This window comes from Branchiostoma floridae, chromosome 6 (genome assembly GCF_000003815.2).
Source record: "Branchiostoma floridae strain S238N-H82 chromosome 6, Bfl_VNyyK, whole genome shotgun sequence".
Lineage (NCBI taxonomy): Eukaryota > Metazoa > Chordata > Leptocardii > Amphioxiformes > Branchiostomatidae > Branchiostoma > Branchiostoma floridae.
This window is the reverse complement of record NC_049984.1, coordinates 10,878,704-10,887,008: the sequence shown is the minus strand read 5'-3', so window position 1 is coordinate 10,887,008 and position 8,305 is coordinate 10,878,704.

Genomic DNA, 8,305 nt, shown 5'->3' with positions numbered 1-8,305 from the left:
CAATACCAGGATCACACTGTTACTCACAAAATTATCAAAGAAACATTCTGTCTCAAAAATTCTTACTGACAGGACGTCCAGTTGATGGTGAAAAAAATTATTAAGTTATTGACAGGAACATCCTGTCGATAGCCTGTGCCAATAAAGAAAACAGACTTTGGGATCTGGCTCATCCAATTCTGGTGCTGTTGTGTTGCCCAAGACATGCTTCCTACCTAGCCTATACCAGTGTCGATTATGTGTCTACTGAACTACTTTCCATAAACAACAACCTGTTGTGTAGTTTATAAATCATATAGGTTTTCTCTTGCGTATTGACAAGCAAAAGACTCCCATCGCATACGCGTAAAGCGACAATATATACTGCCGGTCACATAAACGTTGGAAATCTCATTAGAAATTACACAAAAGGCCCCATTGTTGACTATCATCGCTAACACCTGCTCATCGCGTCCCTAACAAGCGGTGTCTTATGGGGAGGGGGGCAAAACTTTCTACTACTCAAACAACAAATATTCTCATTTAGACACATAATAAGACTATATCAGACTTACCAGTCGAACTCTTTTACACGATTATATACGTTTCATTCAAGTTGCTGTGGTATATCCATTGATTTTCTTCTTAATTGTACAAATACACGAGAACCTTTCAACGCGGAAGTCGGCATCAAAACAATTGTGGAATTTTGAATTTTAAACCGTGTGCGCATGCGTACTGCTGCATTATGGGAAAATCCAAAATGGCGGTAAGTTTGGATGTTGGAGGGCCTGTTGGTATTAGAAATGCGTTTTTCTCACCGTTTTCCCCCAGAAATCCAGATATGAAGTATTCATAAACTTAACAAATAGATGAACTGTGACTGTTAGCGATTGTGCATGTATATCTACTTTGCTGGAACATTTTTTTGCCAGAAATTCGTTGAGGCAACCAGCATGACTGGATGATGATAACAACTTGTACCGCGTATACCGACTCTCCTTGGTATCATTAGTTTACTCTCCGTGGTATCAACAAGTAGTTATTCTCCCATTTAAGTTATTTAATTTCATGCTACAACTTATTTGTATTGGGCAATAGCTGTCCAAAATACGGGTCATGCATCAGTACATGGCATATGCTACAATGGGTGTGTTAGGCAGACTGGCACAATAGCACAGTCTGCACTGGTGATCATTTAGTTAGGCAAAGTATCCACACAAGCATGGAAATCCATGATATTGAGGCTACTAGTTAGGCAACCACTCTTTTGGCCATAAAGTTCATGATTAACCAAGGACACCGTGCTTTACGAAACAATATCGACCCAGGATATCAAACTGCACATATCCAGTTTATTGGCTTCTACACGACAGTATAGGCTGAATGTAGTGACATGGTTAAAAATTTGCTGATGACATACTGTACAGTGGCTGACTGACTGACAGGATATGTATGTTATGTAGTTGTATGTGGTCACAAAAAAGACTTGCTGCTTTTTACACGAGTGAAAATGGAGGTATTTTGGTCTGTTGTTATTTGCCTTGGTTTGTGTCCATAGTTATTAGAATATTGTAGAGTGACAGGATGTGATATGGAAGATAGTGAGGCAGAAGAACTGGAGTCTGGCAGGATAGGCTTTGCCTGGGTCCAAAGTTGGTCCCAAAGGCTGACAGGATAATGTATGGACAGACTTCGACAAGCTTAACAATAAATGAATAAAGTAAGAAATTTGCAATAACTCTGAACATTTCACAAAGGGTGAACTGTTCATTAAATCATAGATTTTTTTAAAAAGTTGCTTCACATCAATATGAATGTAAACCCACTCAGCTGGCTGCATCTGTTATGTGCATAATTTCAGGTGATCATAAATATCCACTGTTGGTACACTGGTTATGATAAGTTCTATGGCCCATGGGAATAATCGCATGAAAAATTCAAATTCGCAATATGTTTCATGTAGTGCATTCATGTAGTACCAGCTTCTATGTGAAATGACTTCACCACCTCTAAAGACATCATCATCCAATTGCCTATCTGTGGAAACATCAAACAATTAATACTTGATCCTCTAAGTCTCACTACCAACACATGGACCACATATTTGCATGCTTGATGGACCCAAAGCAATGGCCCCAATCCATACATGTAGTTCTAAGGTTTGGAACTGATGTACATTTTTGTATTTTGTTGTAAGCAGTAATTTGATGATTTCTGATCATCAAACGTCACAGTTTACTTCTTAGTGTAACTTGAACTTTCAATGAAAAGGATCAAACAAAGCTATCAAATAACAATTCTATCCACTGCACATGTCTGTCACTATGGACAGCCATATTTTGAAAGTTTTCTTGGTTCAAAGCCATTACAGAAAGCTGTATGTTGTTTTCAACATGCAGTTTGGATATCTACATTCCCATCACAGGCTTCTCATGATTGTTAGCTGCCTGTTTTGCCACTGTCATGAGAGCCAATAAAACACAGATTATACTTGTTGCAAGCAATTTTCCAATCATGTCCCTCTCACGACAGGAGTACACATGGCTAATGGCCTAAAAGGGCCAAATTGTATGGAACATGCAAGTGCATTAGGGTGGTAATGGGTACAAAAATGGGACAATACACTAAACTGGGAAGTAGATCAATGATTGCGTGACTTTAGATAATGTATTTGACAGGCTCCTTTTCAGCCTGAGTGACGGTTATGATGTTTGAGCCAATTTTCACACTCAAGATATCTGTACCTGCTTTGTGTTGATGGGGCTGACTAAATAAAACATAACATTAAGGGCCATCAGAGAGTTGGCTGCTCCCCTGTTGGTCGTCGTTGGCTTTTGTGCACTGCGCCACAGGAGAGGGCAAAGGAAGTGTGTCGTCCTTGATAAGCCCAAATATTTCCAGACTTTCTCTCCACTCAATTATGTTTTTTATTATCAGTGACATGGCAAATCCCTGGGCGAGTGGTAACGGCAGAGCATCTCATCCCAGCTCCAAATGTCTCATGAAACTTTCAACGCCGGTATCGATCCTGGCACTCGCTTATCGCTTTGCTCGACATTACGGCCGGAAGTGTACGCATGTGGGTACACATGCTAATGTGGGGGCAACACTCCTGGTTTGCATGTCAGAAGTGAGAAGATCCCGGTAGAATTTATGCCATCACTTGTAGATGGAGACGATAGTAGAGGTGTATCATCAATAAATAATTGTGTCATCACTTAGGGGCGCATCCATGGGACTTGCTTTTCCTATTGCATCCAATTTGCAAACATGTAATTTACAAGAAAAGATCCCATTCAGCTGGCTCTAAGTAGGCCCTCCATCTTCTATTGAAGAGCATATTCTGATGGCAGGCATCGTTCCATTTGTCAAAACTATGTTCAACGGTTTGCATTCTGTCACCAAGAAAAGGGCAGACAAAAAGTTTAAGTTCCTGATTCACCACAGACTTTGAGTCTCCTGTAGATTGCCCCCAAACAGTTCTCCTCTGCTATTCAGATTTTACCAAAATGGGAAGTCAGCAGCCGCTTTAACCCTCGCAGCAGGGAAAGAGTACAAATTACCATACTTTGTCCCAATTTTTCCTGACAACCAAATGTCATTAAAATTTCACGACGACTAATGGACATGTGAAGAATGGAGAAATTTACGTCATTTCTGCCATCAAAGAGAATTGTTAGTGTACAATCACTGTTTTCACTATGTAGTATTTTACAAGCATGTTGTTGTTACAAAACAGTTTCATATTGTGCAAAGAATACCAGAGTAGAATGCCATTTAACTGTGAAAGCAAAATTGCATGACTAAATTTCCTTATTATGATTAAAATGTTCTTGCATACTGGTATCATGAGTTAGACCACTGTCTGGAAAATTTAGACTTGTCCAAAAGTATCCAAAAAGCAACAGCCCATGCCCAATTTAACTCACTTATAATGTTGAATGCTGTAAAAACGGGGTAGTTGATGTAATAGCCCAGTGACGAGACAGTAAAAGCACAATCCAAATAAGTGAAATTGCCCGCTGAGTGCACAAGTGCTTAATGATCGCTGCAATAGCTTCCGCATACGTCCTCCAAGCTTTATCGTTCCCCAGACATTTGCAACGGCTTAATGCATTGACGGTAATTGACAACAAGTGTTGCCGAGACGAGATTATGTCACCAAAAAACCCTCCCTGTAGCACCCATTGTGCTAAAAGGTCACTTGTGCATCCCAAAAAGGTTTATGAATTAATTTGTCCATGAATTTGTGAAACAGTAATTTCCCAGAAATGTCAGCAATGTAGAAGTTGTCATCCATGGTTACATGTTCCACACATCACCCGGCACAGCAATGTGATCCAGGCTTTATGGTTTCTGGCCTTTCTCTGCCTCCCTGGCTTCTTCTAACTTCTACTCTCCATCATAGTTTACCAGAGGTTTTGTTAGAGAGAGATAAGAAAGGACATGGGGCAATTTGCATCCGAGCAGGTACTGCAAGATGTTACCGGTATCATGCCTGTCTATCTCGTGATGGGACCATGTAAATGGGATTGAGAAGGTTACGGTAGAAGGGACATTTTTTAAAAGCTTATCATGCTTTCCATTGTACTGCACATCGAGCAGCAAGAAAGTTTTCCCCCATATTTTGTTTTCTTTGGAATATACTGTATACACTTTGCTTTCCTCTGTTGAGGCATTGATAAGTCTGTGCTTGATAATAAATGTTAAAACAGAATATCATTTTTCAACAGTTATATGAATATATTATTTTGCTTTCTTGATCATATGATCATATGGCGGCCACAACTTTACCACACATTTAACTTTTAGCTACATGTACTTCTATGATGTCATTGACGATACAATGTGTGCATGGCATGGCAAATGTCACATTTATAATTTATGATCAATTAATTGGCTTCATCTTTTACAGCAACCATTTTCATTCCATGCACCTGGGTAGCACTATTGTCATATCAGGTTGTAAAATAGCTCACCGATATCTGTCATTGATTGGCTACCACTGCTACCAGTACGTTTTTTTGAGAAACCATTATCAACTTTTTGTATAGTTCATCTTTGGCAATATAGAATATGGACACTACAAATGTAGTTTGATTTCAACAAAGAAAACTCTTGATCCATAATCTGAAACTAAAGATTGAAATCAGAGACCAGAGTGGATTTTGGAAATTTTGATGATAAACTGTTCCTACACAGGGCTTCAGCCAATTTTTCATGACATCCCAATTCCCACTAACATGAAATACCCAACAATTATTTTTTTTTAAATTTCCTTTGAATTTTGACATCTGTATATATACTCCAATTTTTGTCAAGGTTGTTGAAATTTTCTTACACAGCAAAATTCCCTCAAGTGGCAGAGTTCTCCTGGCCGTATAAACATGTATCTCTCTCTCAGTCATTTAGGTCCTGCCTGTATCTCCAAGACCTCACCATAGCACTTTCAGACCAACACCTTCAAATATGTTGGTGGTGGTGGTTTGACATTATCAGTGATTGCCTATCCTAACAGTAAGATGGATGGCACAGTGCACCCTGCCATTTCAACCAACAGATAAGCCCAATTAGCTGCTAGGTGACTGGAAGTGGACTTGGCATTCAGTTGTCCTAGCTTTCTGTCAAACTCATGTCAGGGTCAGCCCTTCCAGTGTTTCACAAGGCAACGTTCTGCTAATAGAGTATCACAGATGACGATGTATCAAAACACTCACACTCTTACTATCAAAAACACAATACACATTTCCCCCTATAGCCCCATACACTGTAAATCTGGTACTGCCGCAGGTGAATGACTATTTATAGTAACTTTTAAAAAGGAGCCAGTTGTCATTTCAACCTAAGTTGTTCCTTAGTAGTGGACTAATTGCTCAGTAATATGAATATAAGTATGAACTCACATTTGATATGCCTAAGCTTGCTTCGGTAGATGGCAATATCAACAAGCATTTATGCACCATGCTTTCTTTTTGTAGCACCAGCTGACTTGTGCAATGGAAAATTTGTGTCGAAAACAATTAGAGTCTCCCCTACATCCCTTTTATACACGCTAGAACAAATACATTACATGTAACTTTTAAGTACGTCGTTGAGGCTGAATATTGAAAGACTCACATCGACTTCATTGAAGATTAATATTCAACAAGGAATGTTGAATGTACCTCTTCTTCAGACAAGAATTAAGAGCTTCCAATTAAATTTGTAACTGCCAGTATAATGGATTCTTTACATACCCCAGACAGGGTATGGTTTGTAAGTTTAGTAATACCACTTGGAAAGGTGATGAAAAATAAAGAACATATGAGCAAAGGAATGTCATAAGGAAACCCTGTCACAAATAATTGGTTTGTGTTGCATTCCCAAAACCTAATTTGAATTCCTAAAAATTTCACCTTTTTAAGAAGCCAATGAAACCACTTCCATTCTTTTGGACAGTTTTAGTCAGTTTAGGAAAGGGTATTTCATCAGATCTGAAGTTCTAGAGATCAAAACTTTGACAATTGTGTTAAGTCTGACCTCCAGAAAGCCATATCTGTTGTTACTATCAACTTTACCATAATTGAAGACCTTGTTTCACCCATGGTTTCATGTCGTATATCTGCTCCTGAGGCCAGGAGGTGAGCTCGGTGATGAATGACCTGGGCAGAGGTCTAGAATCTCTGTAACAAGTCTGCCAACACCGCCCAATTAGTAGGTACAGGTAGGATGGGCTCAGGCCGCCCTACCAAAACAAATCACCATTACGGTGGGACAAAAGCACCCAACTTAGGAAATGGATGGAGTTAGTGGCTCTCCTGGATTCCAGCTAAGGGTCTCTGAGGTGCCTGGCTGTCCGGAGAAGGGTAATGTTGGGTGATGTATAGGCCAATTATAAGTGGGGTGTTGGCCCACTTATCCTCATCCACCTGAAGATCGTTAGGATCGTTAAAGACTTGTAAGTACAACACAATAATTTGCTGGCACACAATTACGCCCTGCTGAAAACAGGCCCTGCTTAATCCTGCGGAGTGACGGAGTCGTTAACTCAATTGTCGTCTCCCTTTCATCATGATCCAACTTTGCCACCAAGAATTTGTTCCAGCAGATCAAACTTGACAAAAGCGGTATATTTTCTGACAAGTACGTCTGGGATAATCAAGATGGCGTCGTAAAGTCGGGGATGGGCCGGAATAATTGGGCATGAAAGTCAGCGACCTGGTTAGCATCAGGAGAACTGGTTACCCGCGGTCCTGACACACCGCAGGAAGGTTGATGGATAACCCTCCCCCAGGCCAAACTCCACGGGAACTTTGGCCACCTTTCTAGGGATGACAACTACAGTCATCTTCCACTACATAGGATGGGTATATAAATCCCTCTCTCCCCACCTAATACAGCTTGTAGTTAGATGCAGCATGTCATAAAGCATGAAATCTATAACTACATCCACTGGGGCCAATTGTGGCAGTGAACTGACGACAATTTGTACCCTGGCAATAACAAGCACAGTAGGCAGCAGGTATCCAGTGTAATTGCTGGGTACAGCCTGGAGAGAGTCATCAATTCTGCAGGCAGTATTATATTTGTTGGGAGGATTTATGTTGGCCATTTGTCCCTGCTGATCTGGCTAATGTTGAGAGATTTGCCATGTATGCCTGCAGGGATGGGGCGCTACAGGAATGCTGGCCCAGGCCAAGAACTGGATTAAGATCACACAGGCGCCATATTGACAGCACCACAACAGGAAACCTTGTAATATTTTGAATCAGATACACTGTAGGTATAGAAATGGGGCACATTTTTCAGCATACCATTTTGTTGCATTTGACTGCTTCTGCCAATATTCAGATGTAAGGCTTTTACTGTCTCAACATTTCTTTCAAACTTTTCCTAACATACAAAATCCCATATTGACAGACTAAAAAATCACACCTTACTGAGTTACTAACAAAATCCTTCAGTCATTATACAATGTAGGTAGCCCCAAAAAAGAAAACTGGCACCTGATCAATTCCTTTATATGATGTAACTTTGGAAGCCAACAGACTTTTCAAAGGGGTCTGCAGGGGGATCCTGTCAATGCTTAACACTAACAGTTGATTCAGGAGGGCCAGCAACATGTAACAGAAAATTGACTTATTATTGTGAAAGGTTTGGGGAACATTCAAGATTTCATAGGATTACTTTGTATTCATAGCGTGTCTAGAAAACTAGTAATGCACTCCATTTTGACTTTTGGGCAATCAACACAAATGGAATAAATTAGTCAATAAGAACCGTTCAGGATTATGCTATGTAGAAATAAAACAACCAAGTATGCTTCGCAACAAATTTACCAACG